The sequence below is a fragment of the Lissotriton vulgaris genome, chromosome 2_1 (assembly GCF_964263255.1).
Source record: "Lissotriton vulgaris chromosome 2_1, aLisVul1.2, whole genome shotgun sequence".
NCBI classification, from domain to species: Eukaryota; Metazoa; Chordata; class Amphibia; order Caudata; family Salamandridae; genus Lissotriton; species Lissotriton vulgaris.
In genome coordinates, this window is record NC_141687.1 from 611,479,295 (window position 1) to 611,507,078 (window position 27,784).

Sequence of the window (27,784 nt, forward strand, 5' to 3'; positions counted from 1 at the left end):
ATTGGGAGGAATCCGGTTTGGAATCCTCTTGGTCAGAGAGTTTTTTTCAACTACATTACTCTCATCTATTCATCCCTGCGGGATAGAATAGTCGAGACCTAAAAACATCACACAAGGCATTCACTCAGAACAAGCTGGGCCAGATAGTAGCTGGTGCCCCCATGATCTCTCGCGGAGTGACTCACAAGTTCAAGGCTTATTGATTATTTTCCGTCAAGAGAAATCAAAATATTGTTTCACTACAGCCTGATCATATCCCTGCTGTTGTAAAAAAAAAAAGAAAGCAGGAAATGCAAAATTAAATGAATAAAACCTTGTCTCCATTCAATCCTAAATTCATTTGTGAAGCTAGTGTCATTTTAATTCCGCACAATGCACCCTGAGCCATGTTCTCCACTATTTTGCTTTCAAATTGTATTCGCTGCCATTTGTGTCGCATTTAAAATGCTAACAGTATAGAATGTCATTTACACAATAGAACAGTGCATAATTAATCAAGGATGTGAGCTCGCAAAATTATGAAAACTAAGGAAAACAATAGTTTTTCGCTAATAGGCCTTAACATCACCCCTCCTTCATTGTAGGACATAACAGATTAGATTTATACAAAGAGACTATAACTGTGGCTGTAATTGTGTTGAATGTCTGAAAAAAGAGAAACCAATAGTAATAGTGGATTGTTCCCTTTGGTGTTTATAAGATGGATCTATTCCTACACACTCATTCAGTCAATAGATTTGTAAGTAGCAACTCTCAATAAAGAAAGACATATGTTTATACTACTGCCAAGGCAATTCCTTGAACCTATAATTGTTCTTCTCTAGTTGGCTATATATTGGGGTATACATGATTGAATAAGTGTGTAGGCATAGGGGGGCTCTCTTATAAACATCAAAGAGAACAATTTACTATTACTATTGGCTTAACCCAGCTCCCTTTGTTTTGAAGGGCGACTCTCTATTTTTTAAAATAGAATGAAAGAGAGAAAAACACATGCATTTAGAAAGCTCATACACAAAAATAGACACTTTTTTAATTAAATGTGAATGATTTTCAACGCGGAAGACCTAGTCATGTTAACTAATGCACCTAAATTAATCATTCATTTATAATAAATTCAAACTCTATTACACATGTGACAGAGCTCTACACTTCCCTGTCCCTGCTGCCATCTGTCCCATGTATCTTCATCGTGTGAGAAGCCTATGCTGCTGCTGCTCTCTTTTTTTTTTTTACTCCACTCCCCCCCCACCGCTCCCCCCTGGCTGCATGGCACTTTACAAACAAATACCGTTATTATTCTACATACATATATTCAAGAATTACAACAAAAAGCGAAAAATAAGAAAAAGAAAATGAGGTTTTACCTAAAAAAGTACATAAAGATCATAGAGATCGTAAGGAGCATAAACAAGGCACCTATTGAGAAAAAGAATTAACCTTTCAGTCTTCCCACCTTTCTATCTTTTCTTCCAAGTTTCCATAGGTTCCCATATTTTTAAACCTAGTTTACTCCCACTTTTACCTTCTCGTGCATATATCTCCTTTTTCATGTTATATAAAGATAGTAACCTGGCCAGCCATTGATGAAAAGTGGGGGGTACCGGATCTTTCCAGGCTGTCGCGACGCATAGTCTCAACACTGAGTTTGCTAGAAACAAAAAGTTATTGGCTACACACTGCCCATCCACTCCCAGGACCACCCTTGCTGGCGACAGTACTGTAATAATACCCATTGCATTTTTCAAAAAACTTTTCAATTTCCTTGTGTAAGGGGAGCAATACTGGACAGGTAACAAACATGTGTGTCACCCCTGCTTCTAAACTATTACAACGCGGGCATGTGATTCCGGAAATACCTCCCCATTGTGCAATTTTTGCTGGCGTGTAATAGAGTGAAAAGATAGTTTTGTAGTGTTGCGCCTGCAAGGCGGCACAGCACAGTGTATTCCTCCCTAATTCTAATGAAAGCTGAACATTTTCCTGCCCTACCCCCAATCTCGCTACCCATTTATCTCCTTGTTTCCTAGATCATCCTCCCTACTTTTTATCAATTCAAAATAAATTCTTTTGATCGTGCAATCCCCGTCTCAACATATTCCAGCACCGCATTTTCATTAAATCCCGCCGGGCCCCCCTTTTTTGTGGCCAAGAAACTCCTCACTTGTAAATATTTATAAAAAAATTCAGCGAATATCTCTGCCGGTAGCACTTTGTTGTCTAATAATCGTGTATAGGCATTGTATCTTCCCAATCCGTATTTCTTTTTAAATGCCACCCATATCTTATATGCCGCAATCAGGGTTTTAAATTTCATCCTCTTGTAGTAACTAAATTCAGTGTACTTTAGAAACATGTTTTTTATTTCTCTCCCCATCAATACTGCATATACCGAAGTAGCCTCTCCTACTTGCTCTGGTGCCCCCCCAATTAATTCAGTCATATATTGAAAAGCTGCCGCCCAGTGATACATTTTAAAATCCGGACTACTCAACCACCTTTCTCTCTAGGGAGTGTCATGTATCTCAAAGCCCGCCTCGTTTTCCCGTGCGCCCATAGAAACCTATTTACCATCTGCTCCAGAGCGGTATACCATTTTTGTTCATATGTTAAAGGGATTGCCCCAAAGATGTATAATAGTTTTGGCAACAGCATCATTTTTACTACGTTTGCCTGGCCCACTAATGAGAAATGCAGGTTATGCCATCTATCTAGTTCTTTTTTTGCTTTTTTAATTATTGGTTCGATATTCCTATATACCACATCTAAGTTTGCGGTTATTTCTACCCCCAGGTATATCCCTGAGTCTACCACTCGACCATCTGAGCACTGAACCTTGTTGTTTATAATTATTTGTGTTTTTGTTTTATTCAATGAATAACCAGCTATTCTACCAAACAGTACAGCTTCTTTCTCAATTTCCCTTATCGCTTCCACAAGAGCCGATGAAATAACAGCAACATTGTCGGCGTATGCCAGCACTTTGTCTTCACCCCCATAGACTTTACCGGTGCGATTCCTCTATTTCCCATTAATTTTTGCAGCAACGGGTCCAAATACACAGCGAAGAGCAGCGGGGAGCATGGACATCCCTGTCTAGTCCCCCGCCTAATTTCTAATGCCTTTGTGTATTCCTCATTAACCCTCACCCGTGCTGTTGGAACTTGGTAAAGCACCTAAATGGCCCGTATGAAATTATTCCCTGTGCCAGCCCAACGCAGAGATGACCAGAGATAGTCCCAGGAGACTTGGTCGAACGCTTTCTCTGTGTCTAAAAGCATAACCGACATTGGGTCCCCTGAGACTTCTGTAGCATCAAATAATGTAATTACTGTCCTTATGTGTTCCATTGTCCCCCTCCCTGGGATGAAACCGTGCTACGTTTGGGACACTATCGTGTCTATCACCCTTGAAATCCTAGAGGCAAGTACTTTAGAATACATTTTGGCATCTGTGTTTAATAATGTGATTGGCCTGTAAGACCCTGCCTTTGTTGGTGCCTTGCCTTTTTTAAGAATGATTACCATATCTGCTCCCGCCCACGACTTAGGGATTGACTGACCTTCCTGCGCCTGCTGCAATGTTTCAAAAATGTACTTAAAAATTCCTGCCTGAAAAGTTCTATAGAATTCAATTGGCAGTTGATCCGGTCCTGCAACTTTCCCTGCAGGAAGGCTTGCCAGTGCATGCCTCACCTCTTCTTCCCGTATTGGTGCATCCAAGTCATCCCTATCTTCCTCTGCAAGATATGGTGCTTCTATATTTGCCAAGTATTCCTGGATTAATACCTCATCAGTTTCCTGATCCTCATTGTAGAGTCTAGTATAGTATTGCTTAAACACCTCTCTAATTCCAGATGCTTCCGTGATCAGGCTCCCATTACTATCCATTATTTCCTTTATCTCCCCCATTGCCTCGTACTGCCTGGTTCTGACCGCCAAGGTGTGCCCCACCCTTTCGCTATACTCATGACAATGCTCCTTTCTTGCTATATAGAGCTCAGCTGCCTTTGCAGCCACATTTTCCCCTGCCTCTGCTTTTACTCTAGCTAATTTTACAAGAGTCTCATCTATAGGTTATCCTGCATGAATTGATGCCACCAACTCCGCCTCCACCTCTGCAACCTTCTGGGTTAACATGGCAACCTTGGCCCTCTCCTTTTTTTGACTTGTTAGGTTATAACTGAGAGTTTCTCCGCATGCGCCTGCCTTTAAGGCATCCCAAGTAGAACCCGTGGTGGTGCTATGCCAGTTGATCTCCCAGTAATCTTTTATCCACTTTCCATGTGCTCAACATATTGTTTGTCTTTTAGAAGCCTGCGTTCAAATGTCCATTTTCGTGGAGGTCCGGTTTTTACTCTGGTCTCTAATGCTAGTATTAACGGATTGTGATCTGATACAATGCGGGGTACCCTTCCCATCTTTACTTTCCCTATCAATCTATTAGAAATCATGAAGTAGTCTAGCCTTGCTAAAACTTTGTGCGGTGCAGAAAAGTACGTGGGACCATCATCCTGCGGTTTAATTATATGCCATGCGTCTGCCAATTAATTATTACTTGCCATCTCTATAATTGCCCTACAAACCCTTTTCTTCCGCCCCTGGTATTTCCCTGACCCACCTATACCTAACCCTCCTATGCCATTGATATTAAAATCTCCCCCCAAGATTACTATCGGGGCCCATGCCGGGAGCTCTGTATCTAAAAACTAGAAAATCTCTGGGTCATCCTCCGTCGAGCCATAGATGGATCCTATCGTAATCCAGTCACCATTCACTTGACATTCCACTAGAACCCATCTGCCCCATACATCCTCTAATTTTTTCCTAACTGTCACCTGTTTATCTTTAGCCAATATTGCCACCCCTCTTGTCTTTGCCCCTTGTTTGGAGCATGCCAACACCTGAAATCCTAGCTGATCTAATAGATACCCTTTAGTGCCTTCTATATGTGTTTCTTGCAAGCATATGAGCTCCGCTCCTGAGGCTTTTAGATAGGCTGCCACTCGTTGTCTTTTAATGCGGTCATTCAACCCGCAAACATTAATAGTGATTATTCTGGTGCTCATCTTTTTTCCCTTTCTTATCCCTCTGCCTTATACCCAGCCATTTGGTGCTTAAGCCCTTTCTTTTTGCTTGTACATCTAACATGTCCTCTAGTGTCCTCCTACTAAGCAACTTTCCTACTGTATCCTGTTTGTACCCCACCTTGTACCCTCCAAAAGTGTGCCCTGCAGCCCCCTCCCACAGAAACCCTCCCCCCCTACAGGCAAATAGGTCATACATGACCTATGTGTAGCTGCTGTATGCCCACAGGTAGCCGCTTCCCCCCCTCCCGTCTGTATCCTTCTTCAATTTCAGTACCCGTGACCCCTTTTACCATATTGTGCCCTGCCCTTGAACCATCAAAAAGTAAGTCTACTTAAGTCTACTTAAATACCTACGCTAACATATTATTGGGGCGTTACCCTCAGTTGCGCCCTTTTTTCTTTCCATTCCGTCAAAAACTCCTGGGCTTTTATTTCTGAAGAACCCCATTTATCAAAACCTTCAGCCTTGATGGAAATAGCAGATAAGCCTCAAGTCCCAAGGTTTGAAACGCCGGTATCATATGCCTTAACTTCCATCTCCGCTCCACAGTTGCATGGCAAAAGTCCGGCAGAGCAAAGAAGGTCACCCCTTCAGCTGATCTTTTTGCCTCGAGTCTTGCTCTGTCCATCACCTCTTGTCGCAGAATATAGTTCCCGAGGAAGACCAGGATTGCGCTAGGCTTGTTGCCTCCTGCGTCTGCAGATCCCTTCTTTTGGAACAAGGGGAACCTGTGTGCCCTCTGCACCTCACTTTCCCAGTTCCATTTTGACAGTTCTGGAAATGCGTTTTTAAATAGGTTGATGACAAAGGCCCGCACATCCTGTCCCTCAATTCCTTCGGCAATCCTCAAAAGTTTCACGTTGTAGCGCCTTTAGTGGTTCTCGAAATCTTCGAGCTTCCACTTCATATCCTCGGCCATCTTTTCCTGGTCCTCTTTAAACCGCTGCCACTTAGAAACTTCATCCTCTAAGTTCCCAGTCCGCTCTTCCACTTGGGTTACTCTCCCCGCCATGTCTGCATAGAGCCTGTTCATTTTTCTTAGAGACCCTTGTATCTTCTTTGATTCTTGCCTGGCCTTTCTTGACTCTGCCCTGGCCTCTCCCTGCATTTGTTTGAGGGTGGTGAATAACATTTCCATGGTGGGAGGATGTGAGGCCCCTTTATCGGCTGCTCCCTGCTGTACATCGGGACTCCACTCTCTAGATACAACTGAGATGTTGCAGAGTAATCCCAATCCAGCCTTTTAACTATCTTTCCTTGCTGAGGACTGAATCTTTTCTTCTGCTTGACCCTAGACCCTCCTAGGCGTCGTCTTGTCCCATTAGATCATCTATGGTCTGATGCACTTCCTTCGGTGGTGGCCTCTGAGTCTGAGTCTGAATTTGTGCCAGTGTTAGAGTCTAGGTCTGAGCCCTCCGAGAAGCTTCCCCTACTTGAGGCTGAGAACGCCCTACTTGAGGCTGAGGCCCCCGTGTCATCGTTTAGGGAGTAGAAGCATTCATCGCTCTGAGACCCTGGTATTGCTTTCTCCATTCTTCCCCTTACCCCCACGTATCTGGGTACGGAGTTTGCTCTGCCCTCGACTTCACAGGCTTTTTACTTAAGACAGTCTTCTCCAGAAAGCCTGTTGTCTCCATTAACTTTGACTTTACTGCTGTCTTTCCCCCCTTCCTGGTCTCAGTGGCCTTTAGTGTTTTTTCCTTGTTTTTATCATTTCTTAACTGCTGCCGTTGTGCCTTTGCTTGTAACTGTGCCTGGGCGTGAGCTGGCGCCTGCGTTTGACTGCTAGTCATAGGCATCTCTACTGGGGTCACTGCGGGGGGCCGTTCCTGCTCGTATTCCCGCTCCTGAGCCATTTGCTGCCCTGTACTTGTTAACTTAGTCTCTCCCACTTAAACGGCCCCCCTTACCTCCCGCTGGCTTTGGTCTTCCATGCGGCTCAACTGTCCTGGTGCTGCCGCTGGACTTGTTCCCGTTTCGGGATCCCCCACTGGTGCCTCTGCCACTACCTCCATGCTTCCATTCTCGCTGCTTGCATTCAGCCCATCTGCCTCGTCATCTCCATGCTCATCCTCTGCTCCAATCTCCTCCTTTTGTCTGGCGTCCTGATAGACACCACGAGGAGTCTTAATCAGCGTTTTCCCTAGGTTTGCCCCTGACACCGACCTCAGCGTTCTGGCTGGGGGAAAGACTTCATGCATCGTTGGCTGCCGGAGTGTTTCTTTTCCTGCAGCATTTTTATTCTTGGCAACAGCAGGCGCCCGGCCTCTTACGCTCTTTTTGGCATTGGCAATATCAGGGACTGCCTCTCTTGCCTCACGATCATCAGGAATCAACCCTCCTCCAGCCGTCCCTGCACTTTTCACCGCCGCCGCCGCTATCACTTTCCTGGTTGCTGCCCCCCCGCACAGAGGCGGAGGCCGCTGCTCCAGGTGTCTCAGGCCCCGCTGCTGCTGACAGCGGCTGTTCCTTTGCCTCCTTAGGCTCCGCTCCCCTGGGCGCCATCGTCTGCGTGTCTCGGTGCTGCTTCCACAGCCTCCTCAGTTTTGACCACAGCCACGAACGACCTGCCACCAAACGTCCACAACTCCGCTCTGCTGTCCGATGCGCTTCTCCCAGGTAAGCGTTTGTTTGGTTTGGTTCTTGAATCCAAAACAACCGCTTTATACACTGCTCTGCAGATCGCCACATAATCTCGCATCCATCAGTTTTCTAGGTATACCTGGTATCGCAGGTATACAGGTACACAGGGTATCGCTTTGTCACACCATAACGGGAGGGAAGGAGAGTGCGACTGTTTCCCTACGGTCCGTCAGCGGCCATCTTGCCCCTCCTCCAGTTTAGCTGCTGCTTCCCTCAATGTGCCTATGATTCATGTAAGGGAGCTTGATATAAAGCTTTTCAACAAAGTTCAAAATGATTGACGTTAAGTTCACAAAATATGTCAAGCAGTTTATTTTTGGTTCTGCACGTGAAACAACAGTTGTTAAAAAGTTATGTTATGTTATGTTATATTATTTTTAGATAGCGCAAATCACCAACCGGTCTCTAAGCGCATCTAGAGAAAGTAAACAGGTCGCTAGAGTAAAATAGCTAGTGGCAGCGAAAGCAGAGCTTATACCGATGTCAGTGCATCTCTAAAAAGATAGGCCTTAAGAGCTTTCTCAAGGTAAGCAAAACGGGTTCCTTTCGCAGGTTCTCCGGTAGATCATTCCAGATCTGTGGGAGGAGGACTGAGAACGCTCTGCCCTCTTTGGTTTTAAGGCTGTACCTAGATGAGGCTAGCCTACAGGCCTCGGATGATTGTAGAACCCGGCCGGGAACGTACTTGTTCACCCGATCTTTTATATATTTAGGTGCCACTCCATAAATTGCCTTATGGGCTACGCAGAGACTCTTGAACTGCACACGCTGTTCAATGGGCAACCAGTGCAATTTATGTAGTAGAGGGGTGGCTTGCATCCTCCTGGGGAGTTTAAAAATGAGCCTAGCCGCATCATTTTGTACAACTTGTAGTCTCATGAGGAGCTTCTGGGGAAGGCCCAAGTAAAGGGCAGTGGCGGAAACAATTGATTGCAATGCAGAAATGGAAAGGAGGGGAACAAGTCTCCGTAGCTGCCTAAGTATGCCCGTACAGATTCCCACAAGCGAGGAAACTTGGCAGGACATGGACAATTCCGAATCAATTTTCAGTCCCAGGCTTTTTACCATTGGCACTGGGACTGGAACCACTCCTAATTCTGGGGGCCAAAAAAGATCACACCAAGGGCTATTTTGAGTTGGGATAATAAGCACCTCGGTTTTATCCGGATTGATCTTCAAGGAGTTGGCTGCCATCCAATTAACAGTAAACCTAAGCAGATTTTTTACTGACTCCTGAGCCTGGCCGGAGTTGTCAAGCCGGACCAGAAGTTGAGTGTCATTGGCGTAGTTAAAGACCTGGCAGTCTCTACATGTCAAAGCCTCCACCAAGGGCTGCAGATAGATATTAAAAAGAAGCAGAGACAATGCAGAACCCTGAGGTACTCCGCAGGTCAGGGAGCCCAGGTCCGACAGTTGCTCATCCACTAGAACTCTCTGAGTGTGATCAGACAAGAAGGATATTAGCCATTGGTGTGCTTGCCCCTTTATACCCAGATTCGAAAGGCGGTTCAGTAAAATGTTATGGCTGACCGTGTCGAATGCTGCTGACAGGTCTATACTCTGAGCTCGTCCAAAACGGACACCATCACTAGCTCTGTACCATGGTGTGCTCTGAAGCCCGCCTGTCTAGTATGGAGCAATTGATGGTCATCTAGGTATTTTGCCAGAGTTTTCAAAACATGTTGCTCCAGAATTTTTGCTAGAAAGGGGAGCTGCGAGATAGGCCTATAGTTTTTTAAGGCTGAAGTATCCGCCCCGGGTTTTTCAACAGGGGGGTGACCCTTGCTTCCTTCAGATTAGTTGTTAGATAGCCCAGGTCTAGAGACTCATTAAGTAAGCAGGGCCTGCCTTTCCAATCCAGGCAGAGCCATTTGGAAAAGCCTCGGAGGACAATGGTCCATTCGAGAGCCTGATTTGATCTGCTTTACTAGAGCAAACAGAGTAGCAGAATCGAAACTTGGGAAGTTAGACAGCTGACTGCTAGGACAGGGGGGCTGATCTGATCCAGGGAACTGAAGTCAATGGGAGTTGTGGTGATTTCCAAGATCCAAAAATAGTGCTGAGTACTTCAGTGTCCTATATGACAGCTTTAGCCAACATCACTTTTTTGTTTGTCTATTTAAGCTGATAAAGGCAGTGCTTAACGTACAACTACAAGTCCCAGAGTGCAACATGGTATTGGCAGAAATGTCAGGACTGAATGATGGTTTTACATGTAACATGGAGTTCCTTTTTGAGTGTGGTTCAGCATCGCCTTAGACCATTACTCTGTAGTTCCTGTGAGCACTGCTCCAAGGTATTCTCCACAGGTGCACTACTGCAACCTGATCAACCAAACACCGGTCTGGAGTGAATCCCAACTAGTTAATTAAAGGTAAGGTCCTTAATTGCAGGATCAGTGCCACTCCTGGAGTCATTGCTCCATCTTCTCCCCAACTATTAATATCTGTCCTGTTTCTCATCCCACACCAACCCCATCATTTTGTGCATGGTATTATTCAGCCGGGCTCACACTCCCCTCTCCCAGACATCTTCACCAGCAGAGGCGTAGGAGACACTAAAATTCTGGGGGGGGCAGGGACAATTTTGTGGACTTTCCAGTGACCCTATACAAATCACCGCCCATTAAAAAAATACAATTGCATACTTTTGAAGTGAAATATTGAGAAAAGCAGGCATGTAGTCACAGTTTGCATTATGCGTTATTGTTATTTACATGCATATAGTAATCAGACCAAATGTAAAAAAAAATGTATATGAATCTTGCATCTTCATGCACCCAGCAAACAAAGGTCACTGACTTGGGGTGGGGGCGTTGTGTTTGCAAGTGCATTATGGTTTGAAAAGTACCTGGTGCTGCATTCCTGGTCTCCAGAAATTTCAGGCAACAATAAAAATGTGAAGATAACTTCGGTGATTAATGTTCTTTATTGAGAGAGATCGGAGGTTTGTCTAGTGGAAATATTGACTCATGGTAAGGTAGCCACAGGGGGGTAATATGCCTACTGCAAAGAACGTGTACTAAGCAGATCACAAAATGCATATCATGTAAATAGGTCAGTGAGTTACTGCTTTTGTCTGAGAGATTCTTTTGGTATTTGCAGTTTATAAGTTAAAATGTAGTATTGAACAGTGAGCTATTAACTGTCATCAAAGAACTGCATAAAAACTTCAAAGTATAGATTAGAACGTTATGATTTTTCCCCAGTCTTTCTTTATCCTAATGTTGGGAAATGGGTTCATTAGGATAGAAATCAATTCTGATAATTAATGAGAGCCCCCCAACCATGGTGTTGTGTTTTAAGTTTGTGCTTCTGTAGTTTGTGCTTCTCTAGTGTTGCAAAGCCACCCTGTGCCCTGGGCACTCCCCAAACTTTTGCTGACTGATACTGGTTGTACCTGACTCTGACTGATCCTGGCCTCTGCTTAAATAGGCCCAGGGCCAGTGCTATTCTGAAAGAAACACTTACAAATACAGTGAAAACACCCACATACACTAGGGTGCACTATGGGTTAGGGTACCCTATGATTGGCATGACCTCTCCTATAAGGCCCTCATACATATTAGAGCAGGGGGATTAGAACTACCTTTAAGTCCCTAGAATACAATAGGCATGGCAGTTTAGACGTCAGCAGCCCTTTCAGCGCTTGCATGTGTGTACTGCGAAAGCCTGAGGTCAGTTTAAAAGTAGCCCTGTGTTTTAGGACTGCTGAGGAACTTACAAATTGATCGACTAAAATGTTGGTGAAAAATTAAGTTAAGTGGAAAAATGTATTCCACTTAACTATGGCTGTATCATATCTGCCACATAATACATCATCTGCTGCATAATCTAACAATTTCACCCAAAACTGTTTTGTAGCTCAAACGGATCAAAAATTACTAAAAGGAATGTGACTTATGTTGCTGTGACGTGTAAGGCCATTTGCAAAGGTTGACTGGTCACCTTTCCCACTGCTGCATTTGTATGTTACACAAGTACTAATGAGGCAAAAGCTTTTCAGAGTCTGTTAGTATGTATAAATATGTCGAAATTAATAAAGTATCAAAAAATGTACCGCATTACGCTGCAGCCTTTTTATTGTTGCATAACTTAGTCAACACTGCAACATAATTTTGGCCTCCATTGCTGCATAACTCCAGTGGCCCCAAAGCAGGCTGCAAATGTTAAAAGTGTTTGTGCATGAAGCAGAGACCAATTAGTTTGCAAACCTAGGGGCTGATTACGATGGCAGACAGACTTCAGTCTGTCCGCCATCGAATGTCAGAATGGGACCTCTGGCCTTATGAATGTAAATGTAAATGTCAAGGAATTTGTAGAGTGCACTGTCACTAAGCGGTTTCCTGGCGCTATTACTCATACCGCTGTGGAACCCTTCCTGGCTTTCCCTGTGAAGTGTCCACTCCTGGGCACCCCAAGAACCGCCGAGGTGGGAATTGAACCCTGGTCCCGGGGCACAACTCTGCATCAGGGTCTGCCGCTCTAACCATTGAGCCACACTCCGCCTTCAAGGTGACGGCCCAACGATAGGCATTACAGTGCGACCGCCACTACGTCGTTCGCCGTGCCTATCTTTTACATTGCAGCAGATGCTGCTGGCTGCAATATCCGCCACAATGTAGAAGAGAGACTTGTTACATATATCAATGCACTACGTGGCAGGCACAATGTGGTGCCTGCCACATGGTACAGTGATATGTAGGGGGTGCATCATAGATGCCCCCCAGGTCCCATGCCTGGGGGTTGGAGGGAAAGGGGCCCGCTACGGGCCCCCAATGTCCCTTTCGCCATCTTTTTCATGGTGGGTGAACCGCCATGGATAAACTGGCAGGTAAGGGACATCGTAATCCCTAGTACGGTGCCTGGTAGGCACCACCAACATTGTAGGAACCAGGAGCCCCTCCGCTGCACTGGCGGGCTCAAGGAGCCCGTCGGGTGTGTGTCGGTTGGTCTTTCCGACCACCAGGGAATCACCCACCATTGTAATATGGCGGGCGGTGATGCAGTTACTGATGGCGGTGGGACCGCCACAGACGGGGCGACGTGGCGGTCTCACCGCCATTATAATCACCCCCTAATTTTGGTGTGCATGCAAATCCTACATTCCCAACCCCTGCTAAGTTGCACAACTACTGCTGGAAAAGGTCAATGGAGATACCAATGGGTGAGGTGGACTGGCCTCAAGGGTCTTGTGACCTCAGTGACAGAATCACAGTCGATCTAGGGTGTGCTTCTTCATATGCCTGCTCACAAGACTGGAGGTGAACTGCAGTATGGATTGTGGTGGACAGGCCTTCATGGTTAACTCACATTTGCCACTGTTAGGGTCCACCTGCGGGTGCTAACACACCAGGGCTTCTAAGGTCTATCGAGCCTTCTAAGGTGTAGCATCGGAATGAGCTCTATCAGGAGTGTGGTCTGGTGGACTGGTCATGAAGGCTGACCATGGTTCTCCAGTTCCAAATTCAGCAGATTTTGCCAGAGTGCCACATCCTCTCCCACACAACAGCATACTGCCCCAGTGAGAGAAACTCACACTGCCGTCAGCTACAACTCAATTGTGCTGTGACCAAATTAAAATTATGCACTCATAGGGAATGCAAGGATAAGCAAAGCATGTGAACTATAATCAGTAACAACATGGTTACCTTAACGGTTTTAAACGCATTATTCAGAAATCAGTAAGTAATTTTGCCTGAAAAGTACAAGAAATGGCTACAGCACCAGGAAGGGACCTGTTTCAATGTCCATTGTTTATATCGTTTCAAAATGTAAGCAGTTTGGTTTAAAAAAGACCACATCCCCAAACACAGAGCTGCATTTTATATGCTAAAATAATTAAAACAGTTGAAAACGATAATTATAAACGTTTCCACTGCACCCGTCAACTAGGTATTGCAGTCCCTTTAGGAATGGTGCACTCCCCCACCCTGGGAAAACAAAGTTGTTCAAAGAAAGTAGCGCTTTCACTGGCAAACTTGTAAAGTGGCGCTAATGTGTGTGGGTGTAAATAACAATCTGGCCTGTCTGCTGACCACTCTGTATTGTTTTTTTTAGATATTTAATTATTTTTTCTCTACGTCCTAAGGTTTTTCTTTTGAATTGAAAACGGTCAGAAAATGAGGACATTTCCAGCCAAAGTGCTCCGCCTTTTTTGGATCCATTTCACAGGGGAACAATTAAAGAAAAGGAGAGGCAAGAGAGAGTACAAGAGCTGTGTCTTGAAATCTGCACCTAAGGAGGAGCGAGATGGAAGAATAAAGAGAGAGAGGGGGCGAGGGCAGCTGCCAGAGGCAGATCGGGAGAAGTGGACATTGTCCTTGCCTTCTCTGGGCATGAAGAAAAATAGACCGAGGTTTTTTCCTTCTCTGCCCTTCCCAGAACGTGAGCCTTCCTGCAGCATAACGTGAGCCTTCCTGCAGCATAACAAAGGGCAGAGGGCGGGTGGCCTCTTTGACTGCAGGCAGGTCAAGTGCAGGGCCATTAGGTAGCGCTTCACCAGAGCTAACAAGCGACTCCGGAAAAGCCTTGCCAGACACCCCAGCCTAGAGAGATCAGGCAGCTCTGGGTGGGAACAGGCCTTTCCGAGACCAACCAGGAGGAAACCACCTCGGCGCCTAAAAGACCCCGGCCTGAAGCCAACTCCCCTCTCCCCTAGAAAAACTCACTAGAAAACCTCCTAAAGAGTCTTGTGGCACTAGTGGGGTCAATGCAGGGCCACCAGCGAGGTCCTGAAAGAACTCACTTACAGAGGTTTTCGAATGTAAGGAGACCGTGGGTCTTTTATCCTGCAGTGAACCTGTGTACCCTAACATTACACAAACTATCCGCATGCCAGGATGATAAACATGGGTGAGATACTCCAGAGCCCCCTCCCGCTCTAACCAATTGGCCTTTCCTTTATGCCGTGCGACGGCGGCGTCTTTATCCTGCGATGAACCTCGGAGCTGTGTTTTTCATTGTAGAACTGCGTGTGTCCTTGAAGAAAAGGATGCATTATTAATAGGAACACGTTATCCTGTGGTTTGTTGCCCACTGACATTTTATTTTATTTGTAGCACCTGCCTACGTGCTTCCTGCGTCCGTACTTCAGCAATCAGGCCATTAAATACCCAGACAAGTTTATCTGTTTATGTCTCAATATTAACATTATGCTGTGCATATTTTTCAATTTTGTCTCTTTATTAAGGTCACTTGTAGGGCACCACCAGCTTTGGCTCGACATCTTTAGCTTTGTAAGGGACATTGGGCTGTTTTCAGGCACACCAGTGCCTCTGGAGCACCAGCAGGGTTACCAGACTTCTGCAGGTCTGCATGGCGCCAGGCATCCAGGCCCAGGATACCTTTGATAGTTACATTGCTTTCAGACATGTTTGTCAAATTGGATTAATGAACGTGAACCAAAGGCCCAATTTAGAATTTGGCCTACCAAACCACCAGTTCGCCCACAGACGGACCTCAAGTATTGTGTCGACAGAGCACCTGTCAGCTCTGTTCACAGAATACCTCAACCGACGGGCCGACTGAGTAGGGGCCAGTAGTGGAAGCTTTTTACACCGCCCAATATATTTAGGGTGGATGGTGTGATGTCTTTTTTTTTGTTCTGTCCATCATCACCAGAAAACCAATGAGAACCACACCCCATGGGAATACTCCCAGGCTGTGGAGGTCATTACGTTTGTTTTTCAGAAATAATCTTCCTCTTTGGGAGTTTATTTCTAAAAACTAAAAACTGGCAAATGTTTGGTCGACAGCTGTCAAAGTAAACGGCTGCAGTCCATTAAACTTTTAGCACATTGAAAGAAACTGACCTTACTGCACAGAGATGACCGCTAGGCCAGCGGTCTTTTCTGCATTTGGTTGCTGCCACCTGTCTGCACAAGTGCAAGAACACATTTGAAGATCGATTTGAAACCGCCTGAAAGGAAACCTACTTACACGCTATCCTAGTTCTCCAACATGAATGCTTACCAAGAATTAATTAACATTTGAACATCTGTATTTGCAGAGTCACAGAACACAACAGTAGTATAGGGACATACCTTTCATCACCATTCATTTTTTGACAGGTGGGAATGCCCCCTGGAAGTGACGTAGGAGCTGGAAGTCCCGCCCCGGAACTCCCTCCCCGGAACTCCCTCCCCGGAACTCCCTCCCCGGAAGTCGGGGGCCGGAAGTCCCTGGCCGGAAGTCCCTGGCCGGAAGTCCCCGGCCGGAAGTCCCTGGCCGGAAGTCCAGGGCCGGAAGTCCAGGGTCTGAGGGCGCCCCCCAGAGGGGCAGTGGTGAAAGCGGGGCAGGTGTAGGGTGCGAGTGCCCTTCACACAGGAATTAATGGATATGTGTCAAGGGGTGTAGAGTGATGGTGTGGGGTGCCTAGGGCTAGCGGCAAGGCCGCCAGTAGGACCTACAGGGGTGTTTTAGGGTTGTGGGATGGATGAGCAGAGACTTACCTGTGTGCGCCATGTTTGTTGGGTCAGCAGGGACATGCCTGGGCAAGCAGGGACATGTCTGGGCATGTCCACCGGCTAATAGAGGCTGCAGCCTGATGTTGCTTGAGCAGCGTCGAGGTCCATCTGTGGAATGGGAGCCCTAAAGTGTTTCAGGGTCTTTTTGGGGAGATAGGCCAGCCCCCCAGGAGGCGTGCCTGTTGCCGATGGAGTTCCTGAGTGGTGGCCTGAGGCGTGGGGCGTGCCATAGGCAGCAGCGGGAAGGAAAGCCATTGGCCCTAAAAGAGGAGGGAAGTTAGGCCATTGGATTGCGATGGTGGTAATTTTGCCGCCTAATTTTAAAAAGTCTATGGGCGAAAATGACAGCATTTATGAAAATAAAAACAAGGGTTATGCAATTGTGATTTCTTTTACATCTGTGGTAATGTATTTGGGGTGATAAACATGGTCATCTTGTAAAGCAGCAGCAGGGGATTGGCAACATGCCCAGGCAGTGTTCTGTAACATGCTGGACTGTGCTACATCAGCCCCAGACTGCTAGGGTGCCAGTGCAATATCTTGCACAACCTAAGTTTAAAGGGCCTGGTGTAAAATGATTCCTATTGTGAAAAGGAAAAAATAAATACATATTTTAAATGTCTCTGATGTAAAATGATGTCTGTTATGGAGACCAAAATAGGGGAAATAAATAAAAACACCCTCTGTGCATTTGTCATTTCTTTCTAAAGGAACTTAATGTTTGAGGGATAATAAACACAGGCCTGTATGTAATGCAACTGTGTGGGCTGTGTATCAGGACAGTGTCTGGTTCTTTATCATACCAAGGTGCTGTCACAGACCTAAACAGTAAAGTTTCTGGTGCAACATAATGCACAGCCAAAGTTGAAATGCACAATGTAAGTGACAATTACTAAAAGAAAATAATAAAATAAACCTTTTTAAAAGGCACTGATGTAAAATCACCACACTACCGAACACACCAACATACCACACAAGACAATCTCATATTGCACCACTCCACTTGAGTCTACCTCACTACAGCCCATTATATAATGTACCAACATATTCCATCATGTCACATCATCAATTTTCAACACCACCTCTCTCAGTACCACACCACTCTCAACACACACACACAATACCACACCATGCCACACTTTCTCGGACTTTGGCACACCATATCAATACGTCTCACTTTAAAGGTCTGTGTACCACATCATCAAATGCCACATAACACCATACCTCACCTTACCACACTAAATTGCCATGTAATTACTATACTTACTATACAATTCAATGTAGTACAATAGCCAAGAACACACTTGAGTCCCCACACCACCCTATACCACCCACTGCAACAACACATCAGTCTAAACCATACCTACCTGCTTCTTTACATAAGTTACATCAAGACACAAGTCTGACACAGAAAAGGAGGGTGTTCAACATCTAGTATAATCCAACTATCTATTATGGCAAAACTCTTCCTGTCACTTTGCCGCCCCTCACAGCACCCTTGTTGACTTCATAACTCCACACAGGACCATACAGTCTATGGTGTACAACACAACACACCCTACTGTACCACAACACCCCTCCCTGTTCACCATACCACATATGCCACATAGCAACACTAAATCTAACACCACACTAATGCACACCACACCAATCTACACCACACCAAAACGCAACATCCTGCACATTGCACCACCAGATACAAGTATAGTTATACCAAATGACAACATCCCACACTTTATACTAAGCCACATCACATGCTATCATATTGCACCACACCCATCCATTAACCCTTCTCACAGTTCCCTATGCTTCCACATCAGACTACAACACACCAGGCAGTATACATGCCATTCAATACCACAACTATCCATATAAGAGCAATTACATTGCTCAGCACAGCAGAACTATACAACAACAAAGTTCACTTAGTACATATCACCACACCGCACCACCGAACACACCAACATACCACACAAGACAATCTCATATTGCACCACTCCACTTGAGTCTACCTCACTACAGCCCATTATATCATGTACCAACATAATCCATCATGTCACATCATCAATTTTCAACACCACCTCTCTCAGTACCACACCACTCTCAACACACACTACCACACCATGCCACCCTTTCTCAGACTTTGGCACACCATATCATTAAGTCACACCTCAAAGGTCTGTGTACCACATCACCAAATGGCACATAACACCATACCTCACCTTACCACACTAAATTGCTATGTAATTACTATACAAGCCAGTGTAGTACAATAGCCCAAGCCACACTTGACTCCCAACACCACCCTACACCACCCACTGCAACACCACGTCAGTCTAAACCATACCTACCTGCTTCTTTACATAAGTTACATCAAGACACAAGTCTGACACAGAAAATGAGGGTGTTGAACATCTAGTATAAACCATCTATGTATTATTGCAAAACTCTTCCTGTCACTTTGCCGCCCCTCACAGCACCCTTGTTGTCTTCATACCACCACACAGGACCATACATTCTATGGTGTACAACACACCCTACTGTACTACTACACACCTCCTTGTTCACCATACCCCATATGTCACATAGCACCACAAAATCTAACACCACACTAATGTACACCACGCCAATCTACACCACACCAAATCGCAACATCCTACACATTGCACCACCGGATGCAAGTATACTTTTACCAGATTATAACATCCCACACTTTATACCAAGCCATATCACATGCTATCATATTGTACCCCACGTACCCATCAACCCCTCCCTTAGTTCCCTATGGTTCCACCACAGACTACATCACACCATGCAGTATACATGCCATTCAATACCACAACTATCCATATATAGGAGCAATTACATGCAACATCACAGCACAGCAGGACTATACAACAATAAAGTTCACTTAGTACATATCACCACACCACACTACCGAACACACCAACATACCACACAAGACAATCTCATATTGCACCACTCCACTTGAGTCTACCTCACTACAGCCCATTATATCATGTACCAACATATTCCATCATGTCACATCATCAGTTTTCAACACCACCTCTCTCAGTACCACACCACTCTCAACACACACACACAATACCACACCATGCCACACTTTCTCGGACTTTGGCACACCATATCAATACGTCTCACTTTAAAGGTCTGTGTACCACATCATCAAATGCCACATAACACCATACCTCACCTTACCACACTAAATTGCCATGTAATTACTATACTTACTATACAATTCAATGTAGTACAATAGCCAAGAACACATTTGAGTCCCCACACCGCCCTATGCATATTCCATCATGTCACATCATCAATTTTCAACACCACCTCTCTCGGTACCACACCACTCTCAACACACACAATATCACACCATGCCACACTTTCTCAGACTTTGGCACACCATATCAATACGTCTCACCTTAAAGGTCTGTGTACCACATCACCAAATGCCACATAACACCATACCTCACCTTACCACACTAAATTGCAATGTAATTATTATACAATCCAATGTAGTACAATAGCCAAGAACACACTTGACTCCCCACACCGCCCTATACCACCCACTGCAACACCACATCAGTCTAAACCATACCTACCTGCTTCTTTACATAAGTTACATCAAGACACAAGTCTGACACAGAAAAGGAGGGTGTTCAACATCTAGTATAAACCATCTATCTATTATGGCAAAACTCTTCCTGTCACTTTGCCGCCCCTCACAGCACCCTTGTTGCCTTCATAACTCCACACAGGACCATACAGTCTATGGTGTACAACACAACACACCCTACTGTACCACAACACCCCTCCCTGTTCACCATACCACATATGCCACATAGCAACACTAAATCTAACACCACACTAATGCACACCACACCAATCTACACCACACCAAAACGCAACATCCTGCACATTGCACCACCAGATACAAGTATAGTTATACCAAATGACAACATCCCACACTTTATACTAAGCCACATCACATGCTATCATATTGCACCACACCCATCCATTAACCCTTCTCACAGTTCCCTATGCTTCCACATCAGACTACAACACACCAGGCAGTATACATGCCATTCAATACCACAACTATCCATATAAGAGCAATTACATTGCTCAGCACAGCAGAACTATACAACAACAAAGTTCACTTAGTACATATCACCACACCGCACCACCGAACACACCAACATACCACACAAGACAATCTCATATTGCACCACTCCACTTGAGTCTACCTCACTACAGCCCATTATATCATGTACCAACATAATCCATCATGTCACATCATCAATTTTCAACACCACCTCTCTCAGTACCACACCACTCTCAACACACACTACCACACCATGCCACCCTTTCTCAGACTTTGGCACACCATATCATTAAGTCTCACCTTAAAGGTCTGTGTACCACATCACCAAATGGCACATAACACCATACCTCACCTTACCGCACTAAATTGCTATGTAATTACTATACAAGCCAATGTAGTACAATAGCCCAAGCCACCCTTGACTCCCAACACCACCCTACACCACCCACTGCAACACCACGTCAGTCTAAACCATACCTACCTGCTTCTTTACATAAGTTACATCAAGACACAAGTCTGACACAGAAAATGAGGGTGTTGAACATCTAGTATAAACCATCTATCTATTATTGCAAAACTCTTCCTGTCACTTTGCCGCCCCTCACAGCACCCTTGTTGTCTTCATACCACCACACAGGACCATACATTCTATGGTGTACAACACACCCTACTGTACTACAACACACCTCCTTGTTCACCATACCCCATATGTCACATAGCACCACAAAATCTAACACCACACTAATGTACACCACGCCAATCTACACCACACCAAATCGCAACATCCTACACATTGCACCACCGGATACAAGTATACTTATACCAGATTATAACATCCCACACTTTATACCAAGCCATATCACATGCTATCATATTGTACCCCACGTACCCATCAACCCCTCCCTTAGTTCCCTATGGTTCCACCACAGACTACATCACACCATGCAGTATACATGCCATTCAATACCACAACTATCCATATATAGGAGCAATTACATGCAACATCACAGCACAGCAGGACTATACAACAATAAAGTTCACTTAGTACATATCACCACACCGCACCACCCAACACACCAATATACCACACAAGACAATCTCATATTGCACCACTCCACTTGAGTCTACCTCACTACAGCCCATTATATCATGCACCAACATATTCCATCATGTCACATCATCATCAATTTTCAACACCACCTCTCTCAGTACCACACCACTCTCAACACACACAATACCACACCATGCCACACTTTCTCAGACTTTGGCACACCATATCAATACGTCTCCCCTTAAAGGTCTCTGTACCTCATCACCAAATGCCACATAACACCATACCTCACCTTACCACACTAAATTGCAATGTAATTATTATACAATTCAATGTAGTACAATAGCCAAGAACACACTTGACTCCCCACACCGCCCTATACCACCCACTGCAACACCACATCAGTCTAAACCATACCTACCTGCTTCTTTACATAAGTTACATCAAGACACAAGTCTGACACAGAAAAGGAGGGTGTTCAACATCTAGTATAAACCATCTATCTATTATGGCAAAACTCTTCCTGTCACTTTGCCGCCCCTCACAGGACCCTTGTTGCCTTCATAACTCCACACAGGACCATACAGTCTATGGTGTACAACAAAACACACCCTACTGTACCACAACACCCCTCCCTGTTCACCATACCACATATGCCACATAGCAACACTAAATCTAACACCACACTAATGCACATCACACCAATCTACACCACACCAAAACGCAACATCCTACACATTGCACCACCAGATACAAGTATAGTTATACCAAATGACAACATCCCACACTTTATACTAAGCCACATCACATGCTATCATATTGCACCACACCCATCCATCAACCCTTCTCACAGTTCCCCTATGCTTCCACATCAGACTACAACACACCATGCAGTATACATGCCATTCAATACCACAACTATCCATATAAGAGCAATTACATTGCCCAGCTCAGCAGAACTATACCACAACAAAGTTCACTTAGTACATATCACCACACCGCACCACCGAACACACCAACATACCACACAAGACAATCTCATATTGCACCACTCCACTTGAGTCTACCTCACTACAGCCCATTATATCATGCACCAACATATTCCATCATGTCACATCATCAATTTTCAACACCACATCTCTCAGTACCACACCACTCTCAACACACACACACTACCACACCATGCCACCCTTTCTCAGACTTTGGCACACCATATCATTAAGTCTCACCTTAAAGGTCTGTGTACCACGTCACCAAAATGCCACATAACACCACACCTCACCTTACCACACTAAATTGCTATGTAATTACTATACAACCCAATGTAGTACAATAGCCCAAACCACACTTGACTCCCAACACCACCCTACACCACCCACTGCAACATCACATCAGTATAAACCATACCTACCTGCTTCTTTACATAAGTTACATCAAGACACAAGTCTGACACAGAAAATGAGGGTGTTGAACATCTAGTATACAGCATCTATCTATTATTGCAAAACTCTTCCTGTCACTTTGCCGCCCCACACAGCACCCTTGTTGTCTTCATACCTCCACACAGGAACATACATTCTATGGTATACAACACACCCTACTGTACCACAACACACCTCCTCGTTCACCATACCACATATGTCACATAGCACCACAAAATCTAACACCACACTAATGTACACCACACCAATCTATTCCACACCAAAACGCAACATCCTACACATTGCACAACCGGATACAAGTATACTTATACCAGATTACAACATCCCACACTTTATACCAAGCCACATCACAGGCTATCATATTGCACTCCACCCATCTATCAACCCCTCCCATAGTTCCCTATGGTTCCACATCAGACTACACCACACCATGCAGTAAACGTGCCATTCAATACCACAACTATCCATATAAGAGCAATTACATTACACATCAAAACACAGCAGAACTATACATAAATAAAGTTCACTTAGTACATATCACCACACCGCACCAGCGAGTACACCAACATACCAAACAAGACAATCTCATATTGCACCACTCCACTTCAGTCTACCTCACTACAGCTCATACAACAACATATGCCATCATGTCACATCATCAATTTTCAAGACCACATCTCTCAGTACCATACCACTCTCAACACACACAATACCACACAATGCCACACTTTCTCAGACTTTGGCACGCCATATCATTACCTATCACCTTAAAGGTATGTGTACCACATCACCAAATGCCACATAACACCATACCTCACCTTACCACACTAAATTGCAATCTATTTCTATACAACCAAAAGAAGTACAATAGCCAAGACCACACATGACTCCCCACACCTCCCTATACCACCCACTGCAATACCACATCAGTCTAAACCATGCCAACCTGCTTCTTTACACAAGTCACAGCAAGACACAAGTCTTACACAGAAAATGAGGGTGTTCAACATCTAGTATAAACCATCTATCTATTATGGCAAACCTCTTCCAGAAAAACATCACACTGCTGAGCCCAACAGAGCTGTAGTAGAATATAAAAATATAATGCAAACCACACAGCCCTCACCCAGAGGCATCTGCTTGTTTACATCCATAAATGGACAAACAATAAACTCGAGGCACAGGGATAGAGACACACCACCACAGTGCAAATTGAGCAAAACCACCACAAACACACTGACAACAAATCAGGAATACACAAGTCTGATTTCCCCAATAAATGAACCTTCTGTTGGAGAGCAAACTACCATAAAAATTAAGGGTATTAACAGACCATGTAAACAGTGTAGGGTGGCTAAATAAAAATACCTACCATAACATAACAAAGAGTTATTTCCTATTTGCACAGTTGCTACTAACACAGTATCAGGTTTACTTCCCCGCTTTCTGGACATCCAAGTCCATTTTCTTCTTTGGCTCAATACACCACAGAAAATCCTATTTTGACACAGTAAGTATGTAGATTTTAAAGGCCGTTATGGTGATGGAGGGATGTCTATCTTGGTCTGAGACACTTTTAATTGCCCGAGGATTTGGAGAACAAAAATATTCTGTCATCTAGAATATGAAAGGTTTAGACTCGGCCACAGAAGTGCTCTATGGTATGAACTGCTTCCCAGGGAGCTTGAAAGGGGTCATCTGGTGAACAATGTCACATGAGCTCTGAAAAGCCATCAGTGATGCTAGAATACATTTCTGATTCTGGATGCTGGCCAGGGGCTACAGCAAGCTAAAACTGTAGGTGTTCTAAGAGCATCATGATGCTACTGAACAAGCAAGTGTATCAAAATGAGCATGACAACAAGTTTTAAGTGGGGAGCTGAATGGGATGGAAGCGGGTGAATGATAGTCTGAGACATTTTTTAGTGAAAATGTGGTTCAGTTTGCATTATGGTGCGCTATTATGAACCATGTGAATACATTGTCAATTTATTTTACAATAAAAAAAATAATAAAGAAATGAGTTACTTAGAAGAGCCCATTAATAAATCAGAGCGGGTTTAGCCATGCTTTCACACAAGGGTAAAATAATTTGTGGATTGGTTGTTTTCGCACTCTACTTTAACACATGTCTGTCTCCACATTTGCCCAATTAAAAGACGCAAATGATTCTTGTCTGCTATGTTGGCAAACTTTAAAAAGGAGATATTGGTTACATTAGTGCCTTTCATGTGCCTCATTCTTGTAATCTGATATCTCCCACTCACAAGAGTGGCATGCCTTTGTTCTCTGGGCTCTCCTTAATCTCTCCTTAATTTCCGTTGATCTTTCACTGCTTTTGAGCACTCAGCTCAAATTGAAAATTTCACAGATTGAAAGGTTTTACTGTTTTCCAGCACCTTTCTTAACTCCTTCCAGGTCTCGGGGAGCTGTACCGCCTGCTGCACCCCTAGTTCCAACACCCGGGGCGCCAGTTGTTTGTAATTGTGTGATATAGGTGTGGACAAAAAAGAGTTTGTGTTTTTCAACCTACACTGGATGGCACCTTTGGGAATGTACAACACAAGGAGTATACTCTGTGTATGGGGAGTATGGATCTGTCCTCCTGCCTCAGCACATGTACTTCAAGGCACTTTTATTTAGGAATAGCTTCCACAGATTGACAGGTTCATGTATGTTTTAGCTCTGGCACAAAGAAGCAGAAGAATCAGTGTTTAACTTGAGCCGGTGTTTTCCAGTGCTCAGCCGGCACTTAATCATCAACACCAGTGCTTTTCATTAACACCAGTTAAGGACACGTTCATTTATGCATAGGGAGATTAAGTGATTTGTCCGGAATCACAGGATGTTAAGCCGATGCTGGGGCTCAAACCTGGTTCCCCTGCACCGATGTCAGCAACTCTGGCCATTACGCCACATCCTCTCCCCACTTTCGTGGTTGGGAGTTGGTTCTCTTTTAGGCGTTGCTAGCAGGAGAAATGGTCTGGTGGAAGCTGCCTCCTGACAAGAGCCCCAGCACATATTTTTTACAAATCAACACTGGAATGAATGGTCCACATAGGACAATTTTTGCAACTGAGATCAAGAAAGCAAAACCTGTGTATCCATGAGACATGGAGTCAAAGCAGTAAAACTACAATAAAATAGTGTTGTCAATAGAGCAGTCAACTGAACAAAAGACAATCACGAGGAGGCTATCAGCGGTGCCAAATAAGGGGATACAATGGCAGTGTGCTGAGGAATGTAATGCCACGTCTGTAATTGTTAAATGCAATGGTGTTGTCTGAGCCCTCTGATGTGCACTTTGTATCCTGGTTGCTGTAAATACAAATGTACTAGACTAACAGCATCATGGCACACTCACCCTGAAAACATCAATAGTCTTCTCAAATGAATGTGAACATGCACAGAATGTTGAAAGGAAGTATTGTCATTGTGAATTTCCCAATAACATTACTGTACCGCCCCTAAACAGTATGAGACTGAGAATAGCCAGCACTACAAGTACTGGAATGCTAGCTGTGTTAAGTAAAGATCGTGTATCTGTATGCTGAGGAGTGTGCTCCCAGAAGGTGCAGCAGGGGAAGGCAAGCAGTCAATAAAATGTAGTATCTGGGGTCGAACAAGGGCTCAGAGCAGCAGCCAGGGCACCTACCACAAATGGCCCCCTTGTAATACAGCAGACGCCGGAGACCACCAACAACTAAGGTATGTGTATAAAAGGCATTGTTTTATTTTGTAATTTTTACCCTCTTAAAGCTGTTAGGTCTCTATGACATAGTACTACAATAATACCTATATGCATGCTTATTTTACAGTTATTCATTGTCTAAAGTTTTTAACAAATACCAGAACTGCCTTATAGAATAAAAACAAAATCCATAGCTACTTACATTAAGTATAGAGTGTGTTTCATCAGCGTGGCTGTTTCACCTCTGCGCCATGTTAACTCTGTAGTCTTCTGCCAAAGCCTGTTTAACAGCAAAGATACAATTAGGTGCTCCATCAAATTTCAGAGTGCAAGTGCAGTTAAGTCCCTTTTTCAATTTTTTCTCTGCACACTCCCAAGGTGTAAAAAGAGCGCCTTAAATAATGTCATACTTCCACCGAGCTCTCCCTGTCTAAGAACATCATGACTGTGCATATTTCCAGACCCTCAGCGACACTTTTTGCAAGACTCCCATGCTTATCAGTCCATGCCACCTCTCTCCCCGCGTAGAAGCCTTGTCGTGTCCTAGACAGGCAGGAAACTCATGGAAAAAAAGCTTACATGTTGCATTTCAATTTTTTTCTCTGCACACTCCAAAGATGTAAAATGCGTGCCTTTAAAATTGTCATGTTTTCACTCTCCCTCTCATACACTGTCCCGCCTAAGAGTCCCTTGTGCCCATTTCGCGCCACTCTTTTACAAGACGGTCGTGCTTATCAGTCCCTGACAGCTGACTCCCACGTAGAAGGATCTTCGTGTCTTGACCGTCTTCAGGCGCTAAAAATGTTACATCAGCCCACTTACATTTTTCCATCATGTTACATCTCCAGGACGTGTTTGCCGCCTTTTGTGGAACTTGCACCATTCAGTCCTTCTGGGCTGGAGCAGCCTATTTTACAATTACAAAAATATGCCTATACATGTTGATGAATCCTAGCGCATGCTGTACAAGAATGTCATGTTTCTCAGCCATGTCCTCACACTCACACGTAGAGCAAAAGCTCAGTTGCATAACACTGGTTTTATTTTTGTACTTAATTTGTTTCACAAACCTAGACTGTCAGTTCCGTGGTGCAACATTGTGCACAGACAAAGTTGAAAGTCTCTGATGTAAATGACATTAAGTACAAAATAAAACCAGTGTTATGCAACTGAGCTTTTGCTCTACGTGTGAGTGTGGGGACATGGCTGAGAAACATGACATTCTTGTACAGCATGCGCTAGGATTCATCAACATGTATAGGCATATTTTTGTA

General features: G+C 44.5%; 1 protein-coding gene across 2 annotated transcripts in view; it reads right to left on the reverse strand.

Moving 5' to 3' along the window:
- Window positions 1-26,907, reverse strand: part of SPOCD1 (SPOC domain containing 1) — a 1,145,204-nt gene extending 1,118,297 nt beyond the window's left edge. For both annotated transcript variants that reach the window (XM_086958641.1, XM_086958642.1), the window contains exon 1: window positions 26,713-26,907. The gene's annotated coding sequence lies outside the window, so the exon portion shown is untranslated. The remainder of the gene's footprint in view (window positions 1-26,712) is intronic.
- Between the last annotated feature and the right edge of the window lie 877 nt (window positions 26,908-27,784).